Source organism: Callorhinus ursinus, unplaced genomic scaffold (genome assembly GCF_003265705.2).
Source record: "Callorhinus ursinus isolate GAN/ISIS: 27379988/994484 unplaced genomic scaffold, GSC_fseal_2.0 scaffold45, whole genome shotgun sequence".
NCBI lineage: Eukaryota > Metazoa > Chordata > Mammalia > Carnivora > Otariidae > Callorhinus > Callorhinus ursinus.
This window is the reverse complement of record NW_027397107.1, coordinates 3,402,651-3,416,817: the sequence shown is the minus strand read 5'-3', so window position 1 is coordinate 3,416,817 and position 14,167 is coordinate 3,402,651. Positions and strand designations below refer to the sequence as shown.

Below are 14,167 nucleotides of genomic sequence, written 5' to 3'. Positions count from 1 at the left end.
GTTCCTGACCTTAGGGGGAAAGCTCTCAGCTTTTCCCCATTGAGAATGATATTGGCTGTAGGTTTTTCATAGATGGCTTTTATGATATTGAGGTATTTACCCTCTATCCCTATACTCTGAAGAGTTTTGATCAAGAAAGGATGCTGTACTTTGTCAAATGCTTTTTCTGCATCTATTGAGAGGATCATATGATTCTTGTTCTTTCTTTTGTTAATGTATTGTATCACGTTGATTGATTTGCGGATGTTGAACCAACCTTGCAGCCCAGGGATAAATCCCACTTGGTCGTCGTGAAGAATCCTTTGAATGTACTGTTGGATCCTATTGGCTAGTATTTTGGTGAGAATTTTTGCATCCATGTTCATCAAGGATATTGGTCTGTAATTCTCCTTTTTGATGGGGTCTTTGTCTGGTTTTGGGATCAAGGTAATGCTGGCCTCATAAATGAGTTCAGAAGTTTTCCTTCCATTTCTATTTTTTGGAACAGTTTCAGGAGAATAGGTATTAATTCTTCTTGAAATGTCTGATAGAATTCCCCTGGGAAGCCATCTGGCCCTGGGCTTTTGTTTGTTGGGAGATTTTTGATGACTGCTTCAATTTCCTTAGTGGTTATAGGTCTGTTCAGGTTTTCTATTTCTTCCTGGTTCAATTTTGGTAGTTGATACATCTCTAGGAATGCACCCATTTCTTCCAGGTTATCTAATTTGCTGGCATAGAGTTGCTTATAATATGTTCTTATAATTGTTTGTATTTCTTTGGTGTTGGTTGTGATCTCTCCTCTTTCATTCATGATTTTGTTGATTTGGGTCATTTCTCTTTTCTTTTTGATAAGTCTGGCCAGGAGTTTATCAATCTTGTGAATTCTTTCAAAGTACCAGCTCCTAGTTTCGTTGATCTGTTTTACTGTGCTTTTGGTTTCTAGTTCATTGATTTCTGCTCTCATATTTAGTATTTCTCTTCTCCTGCTGGGTTTAGGCTTTTATTGCTGTTCTTTCTCCAGCTCCTTTAGGTGTAGAGTTAGGTTGTGTATTTGAGACCTTTCTTGTTTCTTGAGAAAGGCTTGTATTGCTATATACTTTCCTCTCAGGGCTGCCTTTGCTGTATCCCAAAGATTTTGAACAGTTGTGTTTTCATTTTCATTGGTTTCCATGAATTTTTTTAATTCTTCTTTAATTTCCTGGTTGACCCATTCATTCTTTCGTAGGATGCTCTTTAGCCTCCATGTATTTGAGTTCTTTCCAACTTTCCTCTTGTGATTGAGTTCTAGTTTCAAAGCATTGTGGTCTGAAAATATGCAGGGAATGATCCCAATCTTTTGGTACCGGTTGAGACCTGATTTGTGACCTAGGATGTGATCTATTCTGGAGAATGTTCCATGGGCACTAGAGATGAATGTGTATTCTGTTGCTTTGGAATGGAATGTTCTGAATATGTCTGTGAAGTCCATTTGGTCCAGTGTGTCGTTTAAAGTCTTTATTTCCTTGTTGATCTTTTGCTTAGATGATCTGTCCCTTTCAGTGAGGGGAGTGTTAAAGTCCCCCACTATTATTGTATTGTTGTCAATGTGTTTCTTTGCTTTTGTTGTTAATTGGCTTATATAATTGGCTGCTCCCATTTTTGGGGCATAGATATTTACAATTGTTAGATCTTCTTGTTGGATAGACCCTTTAAGTAGGATATAGTGTCCTTCCTCATCTCTTCTTACAGTCTTTGTTTTAAAATCTAGTTTTTCTGATATAAGGATTGCCACCCCAGCTTTCTTTTGGTGTCCATTAGCATGGTAAATGGTTTTCCACCCCCTCACTTTCAATCTGGGGGTGCCTTTGGGTCTAAAATGAGTCTCTTGCAGACAGCATATTGATGGGTCTTGTTTTTTAATCCAATCTGATAGCCTGTGTCTTTTGATTGGGGCATTTAGCCCATTTACATTCTGGGTAACTATTGAAAGATATGAATTTAGTGCCATTGTATTGCCTGTAAGGTTACTGTTACTGTATGTTGTCTGTGTTCCTTTCTGATCTTTGCTGCTTTTAGGCTCTCTCTTTGCTTAGAGGACCCCTTTCAATATTTCTTGGAGCGGTGGTTTTGTGTTTGCACATTCCTTTAGTTTTTGTTTTTTTGGAAGCTTTTTATCTCTCCTTCTATTTTCAATGGCAGCCTAGCTTGATATAGTATTCTTGGCTGCATATTTTTCTCGTTTAGTGCTCTGAAGATATCTTGCCAGTCCTGTCTGGCCTGCCAGGTCTCTGTGGATAGGTCTGTTGCCAATCTAATGTTTCTACCATTGTAGGTTACATATCTCTTCTCCCGAGCTGCTTTCAGGATTTTCTCTTTGTCTCTGAGACTCGTAAGTTTGACTATTAGTTGTCGGAGTGTTGACCTATTATTGATTTTGAGAGGAGTTCTCTGTGCCTCCTGGATTTTGATGCCTGTTTCCTTCTTCACATTAGGGAAGTTCTCTGCTATTATTTGCTCCAATATACCTTCTGCCCCTCTCTCTCTCTCTTCTTCTTCTGGGATCCCAATGATTCTAATGTTGTTTCATCTTATCGTATCGCTTATCTCTCGAATTCTGCCCTCGTGATCCTGTAGTTGTTTTTCTCTTTTTCTCAGCCTCTTTATTTTCCTTCATTTGGTCTTCTATATCGCTGATTCTCTCTTCTGCCTCATTTATCCTAGCAGTTAGTGCCCCCATTTTTGATTGCACCTCATCAATAGCGTTTTTGATTTCGATTTGGTTAGATTTTAGTTCTTTTATTTCTCCAGAAAGGGTTTCTCTAATAACTTCCACGCTTTTTTCAAGCCCAGCTAGTATCTTTAAAGTCATGATTCTGAACTCTAGGTCTGACATCGTACTAATGCCCGTATTGAGTATGTCCCTGGCTGACGGTACTACCTCTTCTTCTTTTTGCTGAGGTGATTTTTTTCATCTTGTCATTTTGTCCAGAGGAGAATAGATGAGAGAACAAAATGCTAACAGGTTTACAACGTCTCCAGCAAATATTGTGTATACAAATCAGAAAAGACCTGAAACCAGGGGAAAAGAAAGAAAGAAAAAAGAAACAGAAAAAAAAAGAAAAAAAGATAAAAACAGAATAATACAAAAAAAGCAGAATATGATCAAATATGATGAGGCTAGTGCATAGATCAGTGCCACACACTAGATTTTGGGCGTATTTTGGTCTGTTAGAAAAAAGTGCCTCCTAAAATTTTAAAGGAATAAAGACATATAAGTACAACATAAGGGTTGATACAATGAAGGGATGGAAGATGACTGTAAAGATGAAAATTATAAAAGATTTTATAAAAGGACTTGATAAGATAAGAAGTTGTTTCAAAAAAGAAAGGAGAAGATTTAAGAAGGAAAAAAAAAAGGAAAAAGGAAGAGAATGTGATAGGCAGGAGACTAGAACAAAGCCATACACTAATGATTTGGGGTATATTTTGATCTGTTAGAAGAAACTGTATCTCAAAATTTTAAAGAGAGAACAACTTATATATATATGCCAGAAATAAGGGTAACTACTATGAAGGGATAAAATATGACTCTAAAAATGAAAAATAAAAAATGTTTTTTTTTTAAAAAAGGGATTGATAAGATGTTGTTTGAAAAAGGGAAAAAGAAAAATAAAAAACAGTTAACAAAAATTAACTTTGATGAACTAATGAATCATGGTAAAAAAAACCATGAAATTCTATGTGCAGTATTCCCCTAGCGCTGGAGTTCTCCCGTTCTCCTTGATCGGTAAACTTGGTCTTGGCTTGCTGGCTGTTCTTGCTGATCTTCTGGGGGAGGGGCCTGTTGCCGTGGTTCCCAAATGTCTTTGCCGGAGGCTGAATTGCCCCGCCCTTGTCGGTCCGGGCTAAGGAAGCTGCTCGGGTTTGCTCTCAGGAGCTTTTGTTCTCTGCAAGCTCTCGGTACAGCTTTGGAGGACCAGGGCACAAATGGTGGCCTCCCCATCTCCACCCGGAGGAGCTGAGACCTCGGGGCCCCGCTCCTCAGTGCGCCCCCAGAGAAAAGCAGTCACTCCGGTTTCCCCGGTCTCCGGCCGCACTCCGCGCTCACCCGGCCTGTGACCGAGCGTTGCTATCTCTGGCACCCGACCCGTGTGGAGTCTCCAAACCCAGCAGATCCCTGCGGTGCGCTCCTGCGCCGCTCCTCCTGGGGGAGGAAGTAGAGTCTCCCCGGCTCTGCCGCTTGTTGGGTCCCTGCTGGAGGAGCAGTGGCCCGACTGGGCCGCGGATCACAGTTTATGGCCACTCCGAGCTGAGAGCCCGCGCCTCGGCTCCGTCTCTGCAGCCGGCTTCCCCGCTCCGATACCCGGTATCTCTGCCGCACTCAGGCACCCCCGGTCTTTCTGTGATCCCGAGGGTCCGGAGACCACACTGTCCCGCGAGGATTCCACCCCCCGCTTAGCCACTGGAGCGACGTCCCTCCACGGAGCCAACTTCTAAAAGGTCCGATTTTGTGCTCCGCGGCTCTAGCACTTGCCAGAAGCGGCCGACGGAGGCCCCCTCCCCCGCCGTCTATCCTCCAGAATATCGCCTCGGATTCACTTCTCCGCACGTCCTACCTTCCAGAAAGTGGTCGCTTCTCTGTTCAGAGAGTTGTTGCTACTCTCCTCTTCGATCTCCTGTTGAGTTCGTCGGTGTTCAGAATGGTTTGATCCCTATTCAGCTGAATTCCTGAGACCAGACGAAATCCAGGTCTCCTACTCCTCCGCCGTCTTGCTCCGCCCTCCCTGCAGTGTGTTCTTTATTTGAATTTAAACATTTGAAAGTCTAGTTTGCTACAGTGTGTTTCAATTGTGACCCTTGCCGGCTGTGGGTAGTATTTTAAAGAGTCTTTGCCAATCTGATAAGTGTTTGAAATTTATTTTTTATTGCTAGTGATATCCATAAGTTTAATAGCTGTGTTCATGTCTTCTTTTATGGGTTTCCTACTCATGTCTTTGCCTGTGTTTCTATTAATCTCTTCCTCATCTTCTTGCTGATTTTTTAAACGGTATTATTATACACTGAAGTTAGTAACCTTTTGTGTGTTACTTATGTTTAAAATATTTTAATGTTTTATTATTCACTTAAAATTTTTTTCTTTGAAAGGATTTTTTAAAAGTTTTTATTTAAATTCCAGTTAGTTCACGTACAGGGTAATATTAGTTTCAGGTGTACAGTTCGTGATCTGATACTTCCATACAACACCTGGCTCTCATCAGCACAAGTGTCCTTCCTCATCCCCAGCACCTGTTTTCCCCATCCCCACCCACCTCACCTCTGGTAACCAGCAGTTTGTTCCTTATAGTTAAGAGTCTGTTTCTTCATTTTCCTCTTTTTTTCCCTCTATGCTTCTTTGTTTTATTTCTTAAATTCCACATATGAGTGAAATCATATGGTATTTGTCTTTCTCTGACTTATTTCACTGAGCATAATACTGTCTAGTGCCATCCATGTCATTGCAGATGGCAAGATTTCATTCTTTTTGATGGCCAAGTAATATTTCATTGAGAGAGAGATAGAGTGTGTGTGTGTCTGTGATATATATATATATATATATCACATTTTCTTTATCCATTCATCAGTTGATGGACACTTGGGCTCTTTCCATAATTTGACTATTGTAGATAATGCTGCTATAAACATCAGGGTGCATGTATCCCTTCAAATTAGTATTTTTATATTTGGGTAAATACCTAGTAGTGCAGTTGCTGGGTTGTAGGGTAGTTGTATTTTTAACTTTTTGAGGAACCTCCATAATGTTTTCCACAGCGGCTGCACCAGTTTGCATTCCCACCAACAGTGTAAGAGAGTTCCCCTTTCTCCATATCCTTGCCAACACCTGTTGTTTCCTGTGTTGTTGATTTTAGCCATTCTGACAGGTGTGAAGTGATATCTCCTTGTGGTTTTGATTTGTATTTCTCTGATGATGAGTGATGTTGAGCATCTTTTCATGTGTCTGTTGGTCATTCGTATGTCTTCTTTGGGAAAATGTCTATTCATGTCTTCTGCCCATTTGTTAATTGGATTATTCATTTTTTGGTATTCACTTTTAAATTGTATTTAAAAATTTAATTTTGGTATTAACTTTATAAATATTTTTATGGGTTCTGCCTTTGATGTGCTCCTGAAGAGTTTTCCCACACCTAGATCTGATATGCATTAAATATATTTTATTCTGTACAGTTGCTATATCAGAATCATTTAAGGTCATGCAGTCCTATGGTGATAGCAAATTGAATTGGTTCATGCTACTCTCCCCTCTAAAGCTATCTAAAGCCAGCCGCCCCTCTGGTAAAGGGTTGGTTCTGGGGCTGACAGGCAGGCCGGTCTGGAGAGAGGATTCAGGCTCTACCAGCTCCTATGGAGACTGTGCATTAGGATAAAGGCTCAGAGCTTTTCTCTGTCTGGGAAGAGAATGGGGATTAGGGGCAGAGGGGAGTTCTCCTGGTGTCCTAGGAGAGGTCTTGCAGCCAGCGGGTTCTCTGGGGGCCTCCTGGGGCCTTGGTCGTGCCTGCTTCTTGCCGTGGCTGACATGGTGGCCTCTCGGAGCAGCTTTGAGCAGCATCGTGTACGTGAGAGCACAGAGACGGCACATTTAGTCCCAAATCAGGAAGGGTCCTCAAGGAGCTTCCACCACACACCCAAGCGGCTTTCTTAAGCTGAAAAGAAATGGGGCTTTCCGAGCAAAAATGCAGTGGAGGAGTTGAAAGCAATGCAAGGGGACGGAAGACCGTGGAACACAGTGGAGAACCACAAAGTGCCGGTCACGAGGGAAATGCTGAGAGCCGCGGGGAGCAGATGGGGGGCGGGGGGGGGGGGGACCTAGTGTGCAAACAGCAGCAGCAGGAGCAGCAGGGGATGGAGAGAGAGGAGTGGCTGGGGAGGAGGCTGCAGTGAAGCAGCTCTGACTACAAAGCGTCCTTGAATGAGCACCAGCCTGAGCCTGTCAGGGTCGTAGTCGGGACCGGTGCAAAAAGACACAAGCGGAGACGTACCCATATTCTGGTAAAGTGTCTGACTTCTAAGGTTCAAGATGGAAAGCTTTCCTGAGTTGCCACATTCTGGTCTTTGAAATGTCTAGTTTTCAACAAAAAAATGTGCAACACAAACCAACAGGGAAGTGTGGCCTGCACACACGGAAAGAAAGTCAATAGAAACGGTCTTTTTAGGAAGCCACATTTGTAGACATTTACTTACATCAGCTAGCCTATGTACGTTCACAAATTCTGGGTGGAAGAAAAAGTAACTCACATGGGAAGGCAGGTGGATAGCAGACTTTTCTTCCATGATTCTTGATTCTATAAAATAGTGGATATATATGTGATATCTATATGATATGTCATGTATTATACTGTATGTAATATAGTATAATATAATATATATATGTTTTAGCCTTCATATTTGTTTTCACATGGAATTGATTTTGGTGCCTTGATTGAGGAGGGATCTGAATTTGCCCTTTTTTCTTCCTAACTTACCTGTTGTCCTGAAGAATTTCTTGAATGAGTCACCACTTTCCCATTGATATAAGTGGGAAATATAAACATGCATATATGAAAAGTCTAACTTAAAACTTTTTTTATTATCTATAAATAATAAATATAGGTAATATATATAAAGGCAATTTATATAACATGTTTTTTTCTAATTTTATTGAGATGTAACTGACATATTACTGTATAGGTTTAAGGTGCTTAGCATCATGGTTTGACTTACATGTATTGTGAAATGATTTCCACTCTAAGTTCATAACATGATTTTTTAAAAGAGTTGTTTATTGGGGGGGGGAGAAGCAGAGGCAGAGGGAGAGGGAGAATCTCAAGCAGACTCCTTGCTGAGCATGGAGAGTGACATGGGGCTTGATCTCATGACCCTGAGATCATGACCTGAGCCAAAATCCAGAGTCAGCTGTTTAACTGACTGAGCCACCCAGGTGCCCGCATAACATGGTTTTTATTTTTTTAATTTTTTTAAAAGATTTTATTTATTTGACAAGAGGGAGACACAGCAAGAGAGGGAACACAAGCAGGGGGAGTGGGAGAGGGAGAAGAAGCAGGCTTCCCGCCGAGCAGGGAGCCCGATGCGGGGCTCGATCCCAGGACCCTGGGATCATGGCCTGAGCCGAAGGCAGACAATGCCCAGACTGAGCCACCGAGGCGCCCTCCCATAACATGATTTTTAAAGGAGGATGGCCATATGCCAGTATGCAGTACTCGACTTGCACAACCACACAGGAGATGGCCCAGGAACAATGATGTAATAAACAGTACTCACCATGGAGCTTATGAAATGCCACATTATCAGTAGCCCTGAAGCTACTTGTGTATCCCTTTCTTGTCACATCCTCCTGTGTGCTCAGAAGTAACCATAGCAAAAAGTGAACTTTGTGTCTGTATTGCCTCTAGCCTCTTGAGTCTGTATCTCTAAATCACAGATTATGTGACACCATTTCTGAATTGTATACAAATGAAATCATACTGTGTCTATTCTGCTCCATGTTGTGGTTTGAAATTTCATCTCTGTCGATGTGTGAAGCTGAGATCATTCCTTTTTCCTGCTCTATTGTGTTCCAGGGCACAAATACGCCACGACTGATTGATCCGCCCTTCCCTGGATGGTTTCTTTTTATACAGTGTGAGCTTTATTTTGCTTATATTTTATTTAGGAACTTTGCATTCATTTTAAGAGTGAGGTTGAGATGTAATTTCTTTGTTGCATTGTTCTTGCCTGGTTTTGTTATCAAGGTGATAATCTCATGAAATGAATTATTGAGGGTTTCTCTTTTTCTCTTTTTTAAAAGATTTTTTTTGTTGTTGTTCAGATTGGAATTATTTATACTTCAAGTGTTTTGTAGAGCTCACCTCTAAAACCTTCCAGATGTATTGTTTCCTCCATGGGAAGAATGTTAAATACTGAATCTATTTCTTTTTTTTTTAATTTTTTATTGTTATGTTAATCACCATATATTACATCATTAGTTTTTGGTGCAGTGTTCCATGATTCATTGTTTGTTCATAACACCCAGTGCTCCATGCAGAACGTGCCCTCCTCAATACCCATCACCAGGATAACCCATACCCCTACCCCCCTACCCTCTAGAACCCTCAGTTTGTTTTTCAGAGTCCATCATCTCTCATGGTTCGTCTCCCCCTCTGACATACTCCCCTTTTCTTCCTCTCCTGTTATCTTCTTCTTTTTCTTTTTTCTTAAAATATGTTGCGTTATTTGTTTCAGAAGTACAGATCTGTGATTCAACAGTCTTGCACAATTCACAGCGCTCACCGTAGCACATACCCTCCCCAATGTCTATCACCCAGCCACCCCATCCCTCCCACCCCCAACCACTCCAGCAACCCTCAGTTTGTTTCCTGAGCTGAATCTATTTCTTTAATGGTTAAAGACCATTGAGATTTTCCGTTTTTTTTTTTTCCAAGAGTCCATTTTCATCATTTAGATTTTTGTTTCTAAAACATTTTCATGTCTCCCTAATATGTGAAACATATTGGCGTAATTGTTTCCTTAAGTTCTGAGATACGTTATCTTGTTAGGGCTCATTCCCGTCTTTGTCCTCATTGCCACCGTTGGTTCTCTGCTGGGTATTATAGTAGCCTGCTGGCCTCCTGGCCTTCTGTCTCATCCCTTCCTATCCAGTCTCCGTAATCATAGTCTCACGTGTCTACTTAACACCCCTCCAGTGCTTCCCAAGGAAAAGCACAGATTTCTGGATCTGTGCCACCAGACCCCCTTCACCAGCCCTCCGGCTTCCTCCGGCTTCCTCCGGCTTCTCTCCTCTTCTGTGCTCCAGCCACACAGGGCCACATCCAACCTGCCCTGTTCTTTCCAGTCTCCTGGTTTGTCCACACTGTTTGTCATGCCCGCGTTATTCTAGAAGCCTCTGTTCCCCCATTCTTCTCTCCATTATCCTAATTCCTCTTTGTTCTTTGCCTCTCAGCGTGGTGGCTCTTGTGTTCACGATGCATTCTGTGACCTCCCTCCTTCCTCCTCCGCCTTGTCCCTCTTATATGTTCCCACAGCATTCTGAGCCCACACCCAGCCCAAGACGGAGAGCTCCCAAGGGCATGGACTGTGCCTTGTGGGGGTCTCTGATGCCTAGCACAGTGCATGCACAGCGGAGGGACTCGGGACATGCTTGTGTTAATGCTTCCATTAAAAACGTGTTTTGGGGACTTTGTGATAATAACAATCATGGTAATAGACACTGTGCAGCTTCCTAACAATTTAAAGAGCACCACCATTTGCATTATTTTATTAAGTAGTTAGGGAAGGTGTACGGTTTTCACCTCCATTTTACAGGTGAGGAAACCGAGTCTTGGACGGCACAAATGCACCTTATGTAAGCTCCCTCTCCCTAGTGGCAGGGGCGGCGGGGGGCAGAGAAAAAGGTTAGTGTCCACAGCATTCACTCTTTTATCCTGAAATTATTCTGTGTTTTTCTTTTAATGCTGGGCTTCATGAGGCTGTATCTTAGGGGCCTTTGAGTCACTAAAGGAGTCACTCTGCTCTTCTCTCCTGGGCCTGCTTTTGGTTTAAGAAAATGCAATGACTCTCATTAAGAAGGATGCTAGAGTTTTGCTTTGACTGCTGGGTATTTTGTGTGTGTGTGTGTGTGTGTGCAGGAGACTTTCTAAAGTCATACCAACAATATTCCTTTTATAAATTACAAAATACAGTAAACAAACAAAATTACCACACCTTCATCTCCTTGCCTGGTTTTCCTCCAGTTGTGGGGAATTTTGGAGCTCACTGAGGCCAGTCCTCCTGTTTAACGATGTGGTGAGCAGGACCTGGAGACCGGAAGCCTGTCCCAGGAACTGCACGGTCTCCTGTGGAGGTGGGCTGGAGCCTGATCTCCCAGCTGCAAATCCAGTCCCCTTTCTAAACTTGAGCATCTATCACCGATCGTAACAGGTGTCCAGTGTCTCCAAGTGTGGCTGGTGTATGAATGTGATTCTCCACGTATCTGGTGCCATTAGTAAAACTAATCCTATGTTTACTTAGGACTGAAAAGGATGTGGTGTTTTCATGTCAAACAAATATGGAATGGTATGGTGATGTTTTAAGCACTCAAAAGAAATGACTTATCACTCCATGTATCATTAAGAAACAAACTGGACCTTAAAATATATCAACTTAAATACATAAACCTGTATCTCAGCAACACTTCACTTAGGTCAAAGATTATAGTTTCTCTCTCTCTCTCTCTCTCTCTTTTCCTTTTGTAACAAAAGGTAATGCATTTGTAATAATTTCTTCTGCTGATTTATGGTTCCAGTATGACTCTGTTACCACTGGGGTGGATGTTATCATCTTAATTTTTTAAAAAGGATTTATTTATTTGAGAGAGAAACAGAGCACATGTGAGCAGGGGGAGAGGCAGAGGGGCAGAGAGAGAGAGAGGGAGAGAGTCTCAAGCAGACTCCCCTCTGAGTGTGGAGCCCAACGTGGGGCTCCATCTCACGACCCTGAGATCACGACCTGAGCCAAAACCAAGAGTCGGATGCTTAACTGACTTAGCCACCCTGGTGCCTCGTTAGCCTCCTAATTTTATAAAAGCATCACCTTTTGTTTTCAAGATGTCCTTAGCATTTTATGTGAAAAACCTCCAGTTTTTGTGTAGTTTGTGGAAATTAGCGTGATGCCACTTTATACACATGGACCAAAGACACCCTGCCTCTAAATCACTATCTTCCTATCGTCTTGCTTGTTTAAGAATTCCGAAAGGCAGGAGCATCCCCACAGCACATTTGGCAGTTCTGCTGATGTGTTAGTACTGAAGACTTCCTGCCCTGCTAAGCTTAGAAAAACAAACCGGCTTATGATGAATATAAATGTTTTTCAGAGTATGTGCAAACAGCACATTTCTGTCTTTTTCTTCTCTTGGAAGGCTGCATTTTGAAAGCCTGCATGATTTCAGCCACACAGACGAGCTGTTTCCTGAAAGAAATAAAGCTGTGGGGGTGAGAAAAATCTTGAATAAACATGAATATGTCCCCAGCGTGTTTCTGGACTGTGTCAGGTTGGGTGGTGTCTCATTGCCAAATCAGGAAGAGCTGGTAATGCTTTTTCTTTTTTTCTTTCCCTTTTTCTTTACTTTATTTCTTTCTCTTTCTTCTCTTCTTTCTTGATTTCTTTCTTGCTACTGAATTAATGCAAATTCATGCATGAGGTACACACACAGATTTGCTTGATACCCAGGAATGGGCTCTGAGGTTGACAACAGAGAGAGAGCATGCCCACATAAGTAATCAGTTGTCAACGAGTGGGGTTTTCGGCACCCTTTATTGTGCTCGTGTTATTGGGGCCCGGGCAGGTCGGGCTGTGGCTCACTGGAAGCAGGAGATGTTGGAACAACCAGGGAGGAGCACTGGAGCACTGGGGCCTGGCCGGGCTGGAGTTGGTTGGCTGTGAAGGCAGAGGGGCACTCGGGGCCAAGGAGCAAAGGGTCACACCGCTGCTGTAGGTAGGAGCAGATGGGTCCAGAGCCCTGCGGATCCCAGCTGGGGTTTCAGACAATGCCGACATTTCGAAACATCCAAGAAAAATGGCAGGCTCCAACTTGTCAGTTTGGAAAATCAGAAAAAGAAAAAAAAGAAGTGATTCCACAAGGCACCTTGATCTACCTGGGCCTACCCTGACCTCTCTGTTTATTTTATTTTTTTAATTTAAATTCAATTAGCGAAAATATAATACATCATTAGTTTTTGATGTAATGTGCAATGATTCGTTAGTTGTGTATAACGCCCAGTGCTCATGATGTCACGTGCTGACCGCTCTGTTTAGAACTGCAATTTGTCCCCTCTCCCAATTCTTTTCCCATGTGATGTAGTATACATTTTACGTCTCTCTTCTGTTCATTTTCTGCTTCCCCTCGTTAAGACTGTAAGCTCCTTGGGAAAAGTGATTCTAGTCTGTTTTGTTGACTGCTGAATTCTGTGTGTCAAAAACAGCCTTGGTGTGTAGTAGGTGCTTAATAAACACATGTGGACCGAGTAACCGGATATAGGTGCCACAAACCCAAGAGTTGCTTGGACACGCCAGGCTCTGGGGATCTCCCCTCACCACCACTTTGGTAAAATAAAATACTTGTTTGTACTCGATTTAAAAAGCAAAGATGTGTTTTCTCTGCCAGAGAGATAATCATGAGTGTTAGTGGTGCAGAGGCTGTGGGAAAAATACATCCTTCACTTTCGGATCAAAGTGCAGATTCCTGTGCCCACGCTGCGCCTGAGAGTATTCCTCCCTGAGCCCCGAAGCCCCATCGCGGAGTGGTGGGGGGAAGGTCGCAGGGACGGCCCAGAGCGGTTTCCGCTCACAGCATCCTCACCAGCAGCTCAGGGTCCTCAGAAACCGGGGGTCCCCACTTCTGACTTCTGGGGCGCTGCCTGCCCAGTTGGACCGGACCGGGAGGAGGAACTGGGGGGGAGAGGGACGGCCTGGGTTAGTGAGTTTGCCGTCTAGTCAGGTTTGAGGTGACCATCCATCTAGTTTTTTTCTTTACCAATAGAGCCCTGTTCAGGGGATACAATATTCAGTGTTTTTCCCCTGAGGTATTTTAAGGTAGAGTTATTTCCATGTGACATTTTGCTAATTGAGGCTGGTTCCAGTGGGTCAGCTTACTTCAAGGTCTTGAAAAATGAACTCTTAAGTAAAATTTTTTTGGGGGGGGGTGGGTCCAGCAAAAAAGGATCTGTATTGCGTATATTGGCAGGGGAAGACTTCCGTTCCTCTCCCCATTCAGAGCAATAGTGGAGTTTTTAAAGAACCCCCTTGTGAAATGCCAGTGTGGTATATTCAGCCAGAGTGTTTTGGTCTCTCTGTGGCGGACAGAATATTCAGGCATCAGTCATGCAGGGCTCTGTGGGGGCGGCGGGGGCGACCCATGCGGCTTTGTCTGGGAAAGAAAGGGAATTGGTGAATGTCTTCCGTGCACAAAGCCCAGCGCTGAGCCCTGAAGAAGGTTCAGAGATGTAGGGAGGTATTATGACTCCATTCTCAGCTTTTCTCTTTTCAGGAAACTGAATGATGAAATCTGTTCCAGCAAGATCTTTTCACCCATGACTCTTGGTTCTTCTTGGTGCTGATTAAAGATGTGTTCGCCAGTGTGTGTGTGTGTGTGTGTGTGTGTGTGTGTGTGTGTGTGTGTGTGTGT

General features: G+C 42.9%; 1 protein-coding gene across 5 annotated transcripts in view; it reads left to right on the top strand.

The window, feature by feature from the left end:
• Positions 1-14,167, top strand: part of ADAMTSL3 (ADAMTS like 3) — a 359,890-nt gene that overhangs the window by 29,524 nt on the left and 316,199 nt on the right. The window lies entirely within an intron of this gene.